The sequence below is a fragment of the Pelophylax lessonae genome (assembly GCF_965119305.1).
Source record: "Pelophylax lessonae genome assembly, chromosome: 11".
Lineage (NCBI taxonomy): Eukaryota > Metazoa > Chordata > Amphibia > Anura > Ranidae > Pelophylax > Pelophylax lessonae.
The window spans coordinates 28,298,287-28,314,332 of NC_138778.1; the positions used below are offsets into that span (position 1 = coordinate 28,298,287).

The following is a 16,046-nucleotide window of genomic DNA, read 5'->3' on the forward strand; positions in this document are numbered from 1 at the left end:
AGTACAGATACCGCCTTTCGGTACATAAGTACAGTAGTGAAGTAGTTCTACTTAGTTACTATACATCTCTGCATTTCTATGTACAAAATCCTGGGCTGTTCTCCCTCCTGGCCTCCAACAGTCTTTAGTGATCAAAAGCAAAAGTCCCTTGAGGACTAGGAGCTCTCATCCCCTTTAGAAAATAGCACAATATGTTGTAAGATACATACAGGAATATCTCCTCTCCTTTGTAGATCTGCACCCAACTCTACTGGCTGCTTGCCCACCTGGCTGCTCCAAAGATCTCCCAATGAAAGGGATAGGATGGTTTATGCACAGCGATGTCCTCCTGAAAGCTTGTTACATGTGGCAGTCTCTCCCCTTGTGAATCCCTGGGTGTGCTGATGTACTCTATCCTCCTTGCTCCCTGTTGTTCCTTAGGCAAGATTCATATCTAAACTGTAATGATGTCAGGATCTTCCCAAACCAGCCTGAGACCAGCCTGAAGGTAGAGCCCCCCCCCCCCCCCCACAGACCCAGGGTTCCCTCCTAGGCCACCGACAGACTCCTCAGCACTCTATCTTCCACCCAGCTCCCTGCTGTGGCTCCACCATATTTATAGGGTTAACTCAGCCACCCTGCCTGGGCATTCTGCCTGGGGATTGGCCAAGTTTACCCCATCTGGCCTACACCCACTAACTTCTAGAAGCTTCTCCAAACTTCTAGATCCAGGTGGAGGTACCAGAGACCTGCCTCTGTGAAGTCAACCAGCCTGGCCAACTCCCCTGCTGGCATGGCTCCACCATATTTAAGGGCTAACTCAAACACCCTGCCAGGGCATTCTGCCTGGTGTCTGGCAAAGTTCCCTCAAGTCTGGAGATCAGCCCTTCTGGCCTCCACCCACTAACTTCTAGAAGCTTCCCCAAACTTCTAGATCCAGGGGAAGGTACCAGAGAACTGCCTCTGTGGAGTCACCCAGCCTGACCAACTCCCCTACTGGCATGGCTGCACCATATTTAAGGGCTAACTCAGACACCCTGCCAGAGCATTTTGCCTCTAACTTCTAGAAGCTTCTCCAAACCTCTAAATCCCGGGGGAGGTACCAGAGACCTGCCTCTGGTACCTCCCCCGGAATGATCGCCCTTTCAGTAATCTCCAGGACTGTTTGCGGATCAATACCTGGACATCAGGCAGCAGATTCGGGTGGAGGTCTGGAGTGGAGCCCTCCAGATTGCTGGTATGCACCAGGGCAAGTACCTTCCAACCCCAGGTCAATGGGCCAGTGACCAACGGGGGTTGCGGATGGCATTCCTGGCATCTGTTGTCATCCGTTTTTCATTTGTTTTTTGCCATCAGTTTTTTTCAGTCAGCATCAGTTTTTCATCCGTTGTCATCTGTTTTCTATTCGTTTTTCATTCGTTTCCATCCGTTGTCATCCATTTTTCATCTGTGGTCATCCGATTTTGATTCATTTTCATCCGTTTTTCATCTGCTGTTATATGTTTTCATCCGTTTTTTATTCGTTCTTTTGTCATCAGTTTTTTTCAGTCAACATCAGTTTTTTATCCTTTGTCATCAATTTTTTATCTGTTTTTCATCTGTTTTCATCCTTTTTTTAATGCATTTTCATCCGTTGTCATCCGTTTTCTTCTGTTGTCATTTGCTTTTTATCCGTTGTCATCCGTTTTCTTCTGTTTTTCATGCGATCCGGGTTTTTTTAATTGATAAAAAAAATAGGGCTTTCATCTGTTCAAAAAAACAGATGTTAATGGAAGTGGATGAAAATGGATCTAAATGAATGATCAATCATTTACATCCGTTTTTCCATAGGTATGCACAGATGTCTGTTTTTTCATCCGTCAACAGATGGATGAAAAACAGACAAATGGACAGCATGTGTGAAAGGACCCTTAGGCCCCTTCCACGCGGTCGGTGCACCCCACGGACTCCATTTTGCTAAGCGGGGATCGATTTGCCAATCCCCACTGAGCAGGCGGATGACAGCTCCGTCTCCGCTCTGTGTGCAGAGACAGACTTGTCAGAACCCCGATCTCCTCTATGGGGGACTGCCTGTCCGTTCTCATCTGATCCCATCTGATCCTTCAGACAGATGGAAAATAGGGTTTCCATCCATCCGGATTTCACGGACAGGATCGGATCAGATAGGAGCGGGTGTCAGCGGAGATATCACCTCCATAGAGGTGCATGGAGCATTCGATCAGGTCCGCCTGAAAAAACTGACAGACGGACCGGATCGGAAAGCCCGTGTGAAAGCCTCATACACAGGGTCAGATTATTGGACGAATTTTCTTTAGTTTTTTCTTCAGTTTTTTTCTTTAGTTTTTTGTTGCATGCTAATCTCATATAGAAAGTGAAGAGGTTACTTTCATACGAAAATTCTCATATACGACAGAATTCAACTTCAGAAGTGATGTCATGTGTTGAATTGTTTTTTTGTATTTATTCTTTAGTTTCTGAGCATGCCTAGTCTTGCTCTTATGTTTTTTTTTTTTCGGACAAAAACTGTACTAATTAAACAAAAATCGGACGTTGTGTTCACATACGATAAACATTTTATAGCCTCCACATCCAGTTTTTGTCATCCGAAAATTCATAATCGGCTGCCGAAAGCACTATACTAACAATCCAAAAATCTGATCGTTCGTAGGATGAAAGTTTACTTCCGATTTTCTTATCGTGTGTACGGGCCTTTAAGCCACTTTCACAAGGGCTTTCCAATCCGATCTGCCTGTCCGTTTTTCAGGCGGACCTGATCGGATGCTCCATGCACCTCTATGGGGCAGCGGATATCAGCGGAGACATCTCTGCTGACACCCGCCGCTATCTGATCCAATCCTGTCCGTGAAATCCAGATGGATGGAAACCCTATTTTCCATCTGTCTGGAGGATCGGATGGGATCGGATGAGATTGGACAGGCGGTCCGTTCTCATCCGATCTCCCCATAGAGGAGAGCGGGGATCTGACCGCTCCGTCTCTGCACACAGAGCTGTCATCCACCTGTTTAGCGGGGATCGGCGGATCGATCCCCTGCTGAGCAAAACGAACTCAGTTGGGCGGAAAGCCCGTGTGAAAGGAGCCTTAAGCTGGCCATACACTAGCCGAAAAATCGTTCAAACTCATTTTTGAAAAATGAAAAATTGGTCATGAGAGCAGGCGATCGTGCCATCATATAATGACCGAATTTAGAACAATAAATCGTTCAATGGACAAAAAATGAATCAGTTTTTTGTTCAGTTTGTCACATATGCCTAGTGCAAACAGGTCGGCCGAGAAACACATTAACCTTTCAATTTATTATATTTATTCCTTCGGCAGAATTTTCCAAACTGTTCCTTTGATTTTTCGGCTCTGAAAAGTTAAAAAAAGATTTTCCATTTGTGCCCAATAACTGGACGAAAAACGAACAATCGGACCAAATGACAGATTTTGGAACGATTTTTCGGCTAGTTTATGGCCAGCATTAGGGCTCTTTCACACTGTCCGTCCGTCTGCGGACTCCGTTTATCTCAGCGGGGGATCGATCCGCCGATCCCCCACTGAGCAGGAGAATTACAGCTGTTCTCTGCACTGTGTGTGGAGACACAGCTGTCAGAGCCCCATACCATCGGTCCGTTCTCACCAATCCGCTCCGATCCGCTGGACGGATGGAAAATAGGGTTTCCATCCGTCCAGATTTGACGGATCGGATCGGATGTCAGCGGACATGTCTATCCGATGCCCCATAGGGATGCATGGGGGGACCGTTCAGATCCACCAAAAAAACTGACAGGCGGATCTGAACGGTCCGCCTGTGTGAAAGAGCCCTAAGGCCCCTTTCACACAGGCGGACCGTTCAGATCCGCCTGTCTGTTTTTTTGGTGGATCTGAACGGTCCCCCCATGCATCCCTATGGGGCATCGGATGTCAGCGGAGACATGTCCGCTGACATCTGATCCGATCCGTCAAATCTGGATGGATGAAAACCCTATTTTCCATCCGTCCAGCGAATCGGATGGGATCGGATGAGAACGGACTGACGGTCCGTTCCCATCCGATTTCCCCCATAGAAATGCATGGGAACTGACAGCTGTGTCTCCACACAGTGCGGAGACACAGCTGTCATCCTCCTGCTCAGCGGGCGATCGGCAGATCGATCCCCCGCTGAGAAAAACGGAGTCCGTCCAACGGACTCAGTGTGTGAAAGAGCCCTTATGCCCCGTACACACGTTCCGATAATCGTACGACAAAACTCGCTTTCAACCTGATCGCACGATAATCTGATCGCTAGTACACAGCTTTCGATAGCCGATCACGACAGTTGGTCCAACAAAATCCGAAGGGACAAACATGAAAACTTCTGTCGTACGACAGCTTATTGAACGATAATCGTTTCATCAGTACAGTATGCGTACGCTAAAAATCGATCGACAAATACCACGCATGATCGGAAATAGTCAAATGACGTTGCACGATGCAGGGGTCAGACGTATATGATATCACTTCCGATACGTAGCTACGAAAAATACACTTGGTCAGTGAATCGTACGAAGAAAATCTGATGGTTTGTACGCAGAGTTGGTTTCGATTTTTGTAACATGCAACAATTTGCGAAAACATTAGTCGTACGATTATCGGAACGTGTGTACGGGGCATTAGACTGCACACCTTTTGTATTGATGCACCTGGAATGTATTCAGCTGATTTAAATGAACGTTCAGTTGTCCTAAAAGAGTTAAAGATCTTCAGACGCCCTCTAAGCTGCACAGGTGCTGCTGAAACCGGGACTGCGAGAATGTAAAGCAGATTCATGAATTCACAGGAACAGAAGAAAAACTATTTCACTGACGGCCCCATAAGGAGACCCTCCGGCACCCACTGTGCTGCGTGTTTGTGCTTGTCACCTGAGAATATTGGTTGACCTGTGCATTCTATACGATTCCATGTAAAACTTCAAAACAGAACCGTGTTTACTGTGTACATAAAACCTGATTTTAATCCTCCACTGATATTGTCAGTTGCCAGGAATTCCGCTGCGTGACACACGGGGGAGGGATGAACAGGACGGACCTGTCCACCCATGACTGTACTGGTTGCTGCTCCAACCTTCCACCCAGATCTACAGGAAACTGGATGTCATGCCATTTTCGTGCCCTTCCCTTTTGCCCTAGATCTGGGCGTGCACAGCACAAAGAAACCTGTACACAATGCCAGGTACACCATCGTTTCGCAAAACTTTAAAAGATATTATTAGATCTACCTGTCAATTATGGGGCTCTCATAAGCCTGTGAATGATTAGCACATCTTTATATTAACCAAACAGATTTCAGATTTGGATTGTCAGCTCACGATTGTCACAGTTTACTTTCGACTACCATGTTTATTAACATAATTAACATAACTATATTGTTATTTAAATAGAAAGGATCCATCATCTGCAGGATACAGGATTTCCTGCTTTCACTTAAAGGGTAAGAGCCGGTTCACACTGAGGCGATCCGACTTTGGGGGGGCGACCTGACTTCGGCGCGACTTGCAGAGACTTCACATAATGGAAGTCTATGCAAGTCGCTCCCAGGTCGCCCCAAAGTAGTACAGGACCCTTTTTCTAAGTCGGAGCGACTTGTGTCGCTCCTATTAGAACGGGTCCTGTACTACTCAATGGACCGCGACCTACCGCGACTTTCAGGCTGACAAGTCGCCTGACAAGTCGCGGTAGTCTGAATGGGCTCTAAGTCCACTTTTGTGGGGAAAACAAATAGTTACATATAGTTACATAGTAGTTGAGGTTGAATAAAGATAATAGTCCATCCAGTTCAACCTATGTAGATGTATGTGGCCGTAATCATCTCTCATACCCCTGAATGTTCTGATTCTTGAGATGTACGTCTAAGAGTCTTTTGAAAGCAACCATACTTCCCGCAGAAACCACCTCTTGTGGTAGAGAATTCCACAATCTTGTAGCCCTAACAGTAAAGAACCCCCTGCGTTGCCTAAAGTTAAAACGCTTCTCCTCTAATCGCATTGTATGCCCTCGAGTCCTCATGCAATCCTTTCGACTGAATAGCTTTTTTTTCTATGCTGAGCTCACCATTGAGGTATTTATAAATTGCTATCATGTCCCCTCTCAGGCGTCTCTTCTCCAGGGAGAATAAATCAAGCGATTGCAGACGCTCCTCATAATTAAGGTCCTCCAATCCCCTAATTCGTTTAGTTGCCCTTCTCTGGACTCTCTCCACCTCCAACACTGAGGACCGGCGACCAGAACTGGACAGAATACTCCAGATGCGGTCAGACCAGAGTTTTATAAAGTGGAAGGATTATAGTCTTATCTCTGGAATACATCCCTTTCTTTATGCATGCTAATATTCTGCTGGCTTTGGCAGCTGCCGCTTGACATTTCATGTTATTGCCTAATCTATCCTCTACCAGGACTCCCAGATCTTTCTGCATTTTTGATTCCCCAAAGGTTCCCCTCCTAATGTGTATTGTGCTTTTATGTTTTTAGTCCCCAAGTGCAAAACCTTACACTTCTCCACATTAAACCTCATTTGCCATGTCGTTGCCCACTCTGTTATTTTGTCCAGGTCATTCTGTAGTTAATACAGTAAACCCCCCTACATCGCGGGGGTTACGTTCCAGACCCACCCGCGATAACTAAAAATCAGCGAAATAGAAATAACCTATTTAAAAACAGACAGGTACTGTACAGAAGATGGACTTCTGATGGTCTTAAATCCCCATGTCATTTCTTCCACCCATTGGTCTGACGAAGGATCAAAAGACATGTCACGTAAGTATGTTCATACATTCTTTACAATCAGTCAGACTTTGACCAATTGTTTCATGTGAGTTTCATTTTTAAGGTAGGGTAGATTATTCTTTCTAATTACTGGAGTTTTACTTTATTGATAATGTCTCTCACACATCAGCAATCAATCAATACTGCTGGCAGTGAACAATTTTTATGACTTATGCTGTAGGTTGGCCTTAACCTTTTTGCTGCCAGAGCCGTTCTTGCATTTTTTTGCACATGTTTTCAAAATTATTTTAGTCCTCAAGATGTCAAAACATTATATATTTTCTGAAAGCAGACACCCTAGGGCACAGGTGTCAAACACAAGGCCCGCGGGCCAAATGCGGCCCCCCAGGCCATTTCATGTGGCCCTCGCACCTCTCCTGCAGCTGCAGCACCCCCCATGTCTCTGCCTCCACCTTGTCTCTGTAGTCGCCAGAAGAGAGGACAGAACTCCTTTGCCAGATCCTGCACTTCCCTATGCAGCTGCAGAAAGGCTAGTCTTTGCCCACCCCCCCTTCTCAGCAGTCTGCAGCAGAGAGGAGAGGAGAACTCCTTCTACAGATCCTGCACCTCTGTGCAGCCGCAACACCACCTTGCCTCTGCCTCCCCTGGTCTCAGCATTCAGCAGACTCTTGAAGCTGGCTCCAGCCCTCCTCTGGTTCTCCTCCAGACCCTGCACTTCTTCCCAGATCCTCCGGCATCTTCTTCCTGGCAGCAGCATAAGGTAAGGGTGTGCATTGTGATATAAGGAAGGGTGGTTGACTCTTGACTTCTGATGGTGGGGGGGCTCTTGACATCTCATGTAAGGGTGTAAGGGGGCGTGGGGTGCTCTGTACATCTAATCTTACAGATATAACCGGCCCTTGGAGAGCAACCATAATGCTGATGCGGCCCGTGATGAAATTGAGTTTGACACCCCTGCACTAGAGAATAAAATAGTGGTAGTCCCTATTTGTTATATCACACGATATTACCGCAAAGGTCTAGGAAATGCAAAACTTCAGTAAAAAACCCACTAAAGTGAATTTTAGGGCAAACAAACGCAACATATTATCAACATTTTTGGTAAAATATAAAATACGCAGTTGCGCTGAGTAAATGGATACCCAACATGCCAAACCTTAAATTTGTGTGCACCCGTGAAATGGTGACATACTTCAGTACCCTATATTTTCTATAGGCGATGCTTCAAAAGCCCCCTATAGGTATCAGTTTAGTGTTATAAAGGAGGTCTTGTGCTAGAATTATTCCTCTCACTCCGGTGTGCGCGGCGATATGTAACATGTATCGCAATCAATGTTTTCATGTGTAGGCACTCCTGACGCATGCGTTTACATCCGTATGTGCGTATATGTGAAGGTGGGGGGGGCTTCAAAATTTCTTTGGGCGGGGGATTTTGTGCGCTTGGGTGTAACTTAATTTTTTTGCAAAAAAAAAAAAGTCCCCTATGTGATGATCTTTAGGTGACAGGACCCTGCATGTCTCCTTTCAGTGGCGGCCCGTCCATTGGGGGCGCAGGGGTGCCGCCCCCCCTATCCATGCATCCAGCCCCCTAATCTACATGCAGGGCGCCGGACGCATGGATTCCAATGTGGTTTTATTTTTTTGAAGCACGTGATTGGAGCCAGAGGCTCTAATAGGCTTCAAAAAAGGGTGGGCTCGGGGCGCAGATTTATATTCGCTATTATCAGACTGATTTTCCTCCCAGCCAATCAGGAAGTGGGTCCTGAGACCCATTTCCCGATTGGCTGAAAGGAGAAGCCATGCCATTGGCCAAGGAGGAGGAGGGAGGAGACTGAGGGGCAAGCCGCCGCTGCTGCTGCCTGCCCTCCCACATGTCCAGGGTGAGTGAGCCGGCAACCGGGGGAGGGGGGGGGGAGTGGTGTGGTCCGTCTGCTGGCCCATGGAGCACCAGCCGCCACTGTCTCCTTTGTACCCCATTTAATGCAGATTGCATTTGCTGCCCTTTCAAACTGAAAAGCTCATGAAAACCTACTACCATTGAAATCAATGAATGCTTTCACACTGGGGCGGTGCGCTGGTGCTTTTTTTTTTTTAACACTCCAAACATGCTCCAAAGATGATGCTTGCAGAATTTTTTTCACCACCCCGCCAGCGCAACGCCCCCGTGTGAAAGCATTCATTGATTTCAATGTGAATAGGTATTTGTGAGCTTTTCAGGTGCTTTTTATTTAGCGCCAAATCGCTAACACCTCAAAAGCGCTGCAAATGCGCCCAGAGTTTTATGGGCAGTTTTCAAGCGCCTCAGTGTGTAAGGGTTCTAGGTGTTTATGACACAAGTATGAATACTTAGAGCACTTTCACCCTGAGGAGCCCTTTGGTGTTTAAAAAAAAAGTGTATTTTTGTCCATTAACAACACGCACATTAGTGCTCATCAAGGTGTGATTGAGCTCTTAAAAAATAAAGAAAATGTCCAAAATGAAAATAAAGGCATTGTAAATTGTCCTTGTGTATACATTGGTATGTTACCCACTTTGTTATTATTTGTTGGCATAATGATCACAATGGACCAGACTTTGTAAGCCTCGGTTCACACTAGGGCGACCTGTGAGGCGACCTGGTCGCCTCACAGGTCGCCGCAGGTCGCCTCCCATAGGGAAGCTGCGGACCCATTCTAATAGGAGCGACACAAGTCGCTCCGACCTAGAAAAAGGGTCCGGAGCTTCTTTGGGGCGACGAGGAGGCGACCGCCATAGACTGCAATGTTATGAAGTCCGTGGCGGCCGCTTCGAGGTCGCGGCGCGCTGCTCGCACCGCGATCTCGGAGGTCGCCCCGGGAAGTAGCGTCGCGGTAGTGTGAACCGGCGCTCATTGTAATTGTTGTACTGGAATACCTCCTTTGTTTCTTTGATATAAATAAATAAAATTAAAAAAAAAAAAAAAAGAACATTTTTTGCTATTCAGCACTGCACTAGTTTACCTGGCGATTGCTCAGTAATGCAACAATTTACCCAAATGTAATTTATATCATTTTTTTTTTTACATAAATAGAGCTTTCAATTGGAGGCATTAGCAGCGCAGGGAGAAATATCAACAACCGGAGATATGCTGACGATAGCACACTAATGGCACCTCCCTGGCGGTATGATTCTTTCGGATTTTAGGCGCTGAAAGCGGTACCATTATTTTGCATGTAATTCTTAAAGCGGAGTTCCACGCTGGATTTGTTTTTTTTTTTTTTAATACCCCCGGGACAGTCAGGGCTAGTGCATTCCACAATGGATAGCCTCTGATCTGTCCCGGGTTGCACTTACCTGCAAGACGAAATACTTACCTTGCAAACCTCTCGTCCAGAGCTGCCATCTCAGATGTGGGCAGCTTGAAGCCAGCGCGTCCTCTTCGGCGTCTTCTTCCGCCTTCTGTGGTCCCACGATGCTCTGCGCCAGCCCCGACGTCACTTCCGGGTCGCGCGCGTCACCCCTCCACAGCTTCTGGGCATGCCCAGAAGCTGTTTAGAAGGGGATGACGCGCGCGACCCGGAACTGACGTCGGGGCCGGTGCAGGCGCAATGATTCCTGGGAGCTATGACGTCCAGCTCCCAGGAATCATTGCAGAGCCAGGAAGTGACGACGGGCCGCGGCCGAGGAAGGAGGAAGAAGGAAGTAAGGTAAGTATATTTTCTTCGCTACTAGGTAAGTAAAAAAAAAAAAAATATGCGATTATCCATTTCTTTTTCAGGTGACCCGGAGCGAGAAGATGGAGGTAAGTATAAAAATAGGGTGGAACTCCACTTTAAGGACGAGCATCCCAAACCAACTATTTATGTATGATTTCTATTTACTGTGCGTTCTTCTTTATAACATCTCGGGTATGATAAAGTTTGAAACACAAAATCATAAATTATAATATAATAAATAACTATAAATAATTTAAAGCGTGTATGTGTGTATGTATGTATGTATGTATATATATATATATATATATCTTACTTACGTCACCATGAGAGCCCTCCTCGTTGTTTTTTAACCATGCTATTCGGGAGGCCAATCCCCTGGTTTTGAGGATACTCTAAGGCGGATGGTGTGAGTTGTTTGGAGGTGTCCATTGGAGACTGAACTTACTGGTTCTTGCCCGAAAACATCCTGTTTCTACAACTTGTGATTCACAGCCTGAACCGACCCCCTATAACAGGTGTGTCAAACTCAATTTCATCGCAGGCCGCATCAGCATTATGGTTGCCCTCAAAGGGCCGGTTATATCTCTAGGATTAGATGTCCAGAGCACTCCACACTCCCTTACATGAGATGTCAAGAACCCCCCACCATCAGAGGTCAAGAGTCACCCACCTTTCCTTACAGCACAATGCACCCCCTCTACCTTGTGCTGCTGCCAGGAAGAAGATGTAGGTGGATCTGGGAAGAAGTTCAGGGTCAGGAGGAGAACCAGAGGAGGGCTGGAGTCAGCTTCCAAAGTCTGCTGGAGGCAAGGTGGGGGCGGAGACAAGCTGGGGGCAGAGACAAGGGGGGTGCCTTCAGCATCAGGAGAGGTGCGAGGGCCACATAAAATGGCCTGGGGGGCCACATTCGGGCCCGCGGGCCCTGTGTTTGACACCTGTGCCCTATAATAAGGGGTCCGTTCATTCTGGTAAGCATTTTTGTGCACACCGGGTGGTCCTGTTTTTGGTGGAGGTGCTGGCGATATTAAGAAGTGCAGTCACAAGATTTATCAGAGACTTTATATATACATTAATTTTAGGACAGTGATATTGGACTGTTTTACTGATGGTTCCATGATCATATTCACCATCTTATTTTTTTTTTTTTATACATTTTTATTTGATTTTCCAGAAAAATGATTTACAGACAAGACAATAGAATAATTAAAAAAAAAAAACAAAGCAAAAAAAAAAAAAAGGGGGGGATGTGCTAGCCATAGGTGGTGGATTCCGTACTGACCAAAATCATTGTCTGATTGTCATAAATTTATTGCGCTTTATTTATATTTGCACCATAGCAACCTTATATATTGTTACTTTATCAATTGAATATTTATATATTTATCTATCCACTGCATCTGGCACTTTTTATATGCATATCCATTCTGATATTTTTCAATTTTTGCACACAATATCAAGTGTATCTGTTCATTCAATGTTTGCAACTGGCAGCTAGTTTGGATTAATTATTTATTTGATTGCACCTGGCATTTATTTATGCACATGCATTTGAGAGTCCATTTTGTAATTTGCACATAACACCAAGTGTAATTGATTGGTTGAGCGCAGCCATTATATATCATTATATCATTTATTTCACCCAAGGTATTTAGTAAGAGGTATGATGAGTTTTTTGAAGTTGTAATTTTTTTGTCACAATTTTTTTGAAAATGAAGACAATTGAGCACTGTCCGTGATACTTTTTTTATTTGCACTAACATACAATTTTTCAGGAAAAGCTTTCGGGGTATGTCCCCTTCTTCAAGATCCAAGCAGTACCCTGAAAGCTTGTCCTGAAAAATTGTATGTTAGTGCAAATAAAAAAAGTATCACGGACAGTAATCAATTGTCTCTGTCGCAAGTGCACTAATACGGCTACAATGACCTCAAGCTTTGAAAATGAAAAAATGAAATAAAATCTATTTTTTCACTTTTTTATTTTTTTATTTACATACAGTTGCCAGTGCAGTACAGCGTCATGATATGACTGGTGGGGCAGTGATCAGGGATACTGATTAGTGACAGTATATATATATATAAAAAAAATGTAATATTTTTTAATTCAATGTTTTAAACTTTTTTTTTTTTCTTTACAATTTTTTTTACATACCGTCATCAATGTAGTTCACAGTGCTATAGTGACACTGTACTACTCTAGGGTTCAGGATTTTATTTTTAATTTTTTTATTTTTTACACTGTTATAGTTTTAAGTGTCATAAATGGTAAGATCTTACAGTATATAATAGCATCTTAAAATCCTAATGAATAGTAAGATATTACAGTATATAATGGTATCTTAGTGAATAGTAGGATATTACAGTATTTAATGGTATCTTAGTAACTAAGCTTACACAATTATATCTTTGAAAACTAGACAAGGAGAAGTGAAGATATTGCCCAGCCACCGTCCCAAGCGTCATAGAATATTTAGAGGTAAAGTGGGCGGGGCTTCTGAGTCAGACCTAACCAGCTTAACAAGTTCAAGTCAGCCTGACACCTAAGAGAAATATTCATTCTGTAAGTGACGGGAACCGTAGTAGATGAATGCACACTGACAATAGATAGACGAGTCTTTATAGGCAGATTAGGCTGTCTGTCGTTACATAAAAATATTCCAAAGCCGCAGAGAAGAGCAAGATTGGCGCCCGGGTAGAGACATCCAAAAACTGGCATTTGGGCAAAGGGATCTACAATGGAACATTTCTGGATCTAATGGAAACTCTGTTCATTCTACAGCTACATACAGGCCAGCATATCCTAAATGTAGCATAACCAGACAAATTCACTTTGAAGGTTTTAAGGAAGACGTCATGGATTTAAGAAGCTGCTCTCCGTAGTAACAAGTATCGAAGGGTAAGATGACTCGTTTTTCTAACTACCAGCCCATAGTTGACAGGCAGTTAAAATCACTTTGTAACTTGGGCTAGCTGCATGGTATTTTGTCTAAGGACTGTGATAAGTGACAACACCATATGAGATCTTTATTTTTTTATTTATTTATTTTTTTTAAACAAGATTGGAAAAGTTAAAAACATAAGAAAAATTTGCGTAATAAATACTAAAGTTGACTTATTTTTATATGTTGTACCTAAAAAATATTTTGAGGGACACCCCTATGGAAGGTACTTGAGATACCTACTTATGGTACTATGTCTGAGGAATGCTAACAAAATAAAACACTTATTTTTTAAAGAGAACTTCAAAGGTTTAAAAAAAAAGAAAAGTTTACAGAAGGGTTGAATTAATTTACATTGGGAAAAGCTTTCCAACGTGGTAACATAATTTTGGGGGTACTACTACGAACTTTACTTGGGCTAGGCTCTGTGTTGGTTGACAAAAACTATATAAAATGCTTATTTTTAGAATACATAATTGTAATGGTTAAAAAAAGAAAAATTAGTGTAATAGAGTGAAAAAACTAGCCTTATGATTGCAATGGTTGATCAAATTGGAATAAATTGAACCTATTGGGCACATTAGAAAACCATTTTGAAGGACACCCCTATGGAAGGTACTTAAGCTAGCTACTCATGGTACTATGTCTGAAGGTTGCTGTGGATAATAAAATTGAAGACCTATTTTTAAAAGAGAAATTCAAAGCTTAAAAAATAAAGTTTAATGAAGGGTTGAATTAATTTACAGAGTGAAAAGTTGGTAGCATGTTAAAATAATTTTGTGGGTACTACTATGGAAGTTACTAGCTAGCAACTCATGATACAATGTCTAGGGACTGTCTGTGATGATTGACAAAACCATATTAAATGCATATTACGGTCTGCATTTCAATACTTTTTTTTGTACCAGAAATATTTATTTTTAAAATGCATAATTTTAATGGTAAAAAAAGAATATTTTGCATAAAAAGAATTAAAAATGAGTCTAATGATTGCAAGGGTTGAGGAAATTGGATTGCATTAAGCCTAGTTAGCAACATTATAAAATTATTTTGAAGGACACCATTATGGAAGGTACTTTAGCTAATTACTTATGGTACTATGTCTGTGCGACAAAATCACAATACTTACATTTAATATAAATATTATTACTATTATTTAAAATAAATTATAAATATTATTTAAAATAAATAAAATGTATTCAAATAAATACAAAATAAATACTACTTTTTAAAATGCTGGGCTAATAAGGTATTTTAAAAAAACATAATAATAATTAGTGTAATGATTGTAAAGGATTTTAAGAAATTTCCAAAAAGATTAAAAAAACAACTTAAAGTTTCTGTCCAGCTCAAACATTTCTAAGGGGAGTAGGGGAAAGCTAGAAGCCCTATCAGCTTTTCATTTCTGTTTGTGTCCCTGTTGCAGATTTTCCCTCACTTCCTGCCTGTTAAAGCTATTGTCATCATGACAGGTACGGATGAAAGATGTCTCTAAAAGAGCCCTGGATAGCAGTAAAAACCAGACAGAGTTTCTAATCCTTGCAGACTATTTTTAAAACCAACAAAAAGGGTTTCGGCTAGAAATATACATTAATGGTCATAATAACTAAAGCATTTTACATAAATAGATTTTTATTAAAAAGCTGACCAATGGTCAAAATCATGGACATTTTAGGAGACAAGGATGCTTGGTGATGGTGGCTGCCAATGATAATGTATGTATAAATTTTATATGTTAGTAAATAGCTATACGCTCTACTAAAACATCTTCTTAATGGCATATGTGTGTATTTTCAAGCTTGTAATAAGGTTTACTTAGTTGAACATTTTGGTTATACAGTGGGACGAAGATCCAAAAAGTGAATACTCCTTCCTCAGAACATGTTCATTCCCTAGGCTGCACAGTGTCCCTGGTTGCTAGGTCGTTGTCAGCTCCGTAGCTGGCAGCATCTTAGTAACGAACAACACATCCCTGGCCCTAATCAGCTGCCAGCTGGGAGTTTCCTGTCATTCACCAAATATGGCTATTATCAAATTTGCATAATGATGTGAGGCAGCATCTCTTGGTTCTTTTGTTTACATTCAGCTGCCAAATGCGGAATCTCCCGGCCTGCAGTTCAATGAGGCCAGAGATGCATCATTAGTTGCTAAGAGGCTGGCAGATGCTGGCATCCGAGCAACCCACAGGCCATAAGTGAGGAGCTGTCATATTCATGACAGCTTCTCAGCATAGACATACCCCCACTGACATCTTTTAGTACACCAACTTACTGTAGAGTCGGCCCTAAATACTATCAGTTTGCTTATCTGCGAACTGGTGGTAATTCTTTTGAATTTGTTGCAACCATAGCCAGCTCCTACCTTCTATTTGCCTGGCGCTAGAAGTTAGAGGGGCACCTTGATGGGGACAGCAGATGTAAGAGGGCTCTTTGATGGAGAGACATGATGTAAAGGGGTACTGTAATAGGGACATCTGATGTAGAGGGGCACTCTGATGGGGACACTTGATGTAAGGGATTACTCTGATGAGGACATGTGATGTAGGGGGGCTCTCTGATGGGGTGCCTGATGTAAGGGGCACTCTGATTAGGATATGTGATGTAAGGGGGGGACTCTGCTGGGGACACCTGGTGTAAGAGGGCACCTGATGTAAGGGGGCACTCTGATGGGGACACCTGATGTAAGGGATTACTCT

The 16,046-nt window shown here is 43.2% G+C and overlaps 1 protein-coding gene across 1 annotated transcript in view; it reads left to right on the forward strand.

Moving 5' to 3' along the window:
• Nucleotides 1-12,965: 12,965 nt before the first annotated feature.
• EPN3 (epsin 3) overlaps nucleotides 12,966-16,046 on the forward strand; it is a 66,255-nt gene continuing 63,174 nt past the window's right edge. The window contains exon 1 of the mRNA XM_082272489.1: nucleotides 12,966-13,308. The gene's annotated coding sequence lies outside the window, so the exon portion shown is untranslated. The remainder of the gene's footprint in view (nucleotides 13,309-16,046) is intronic.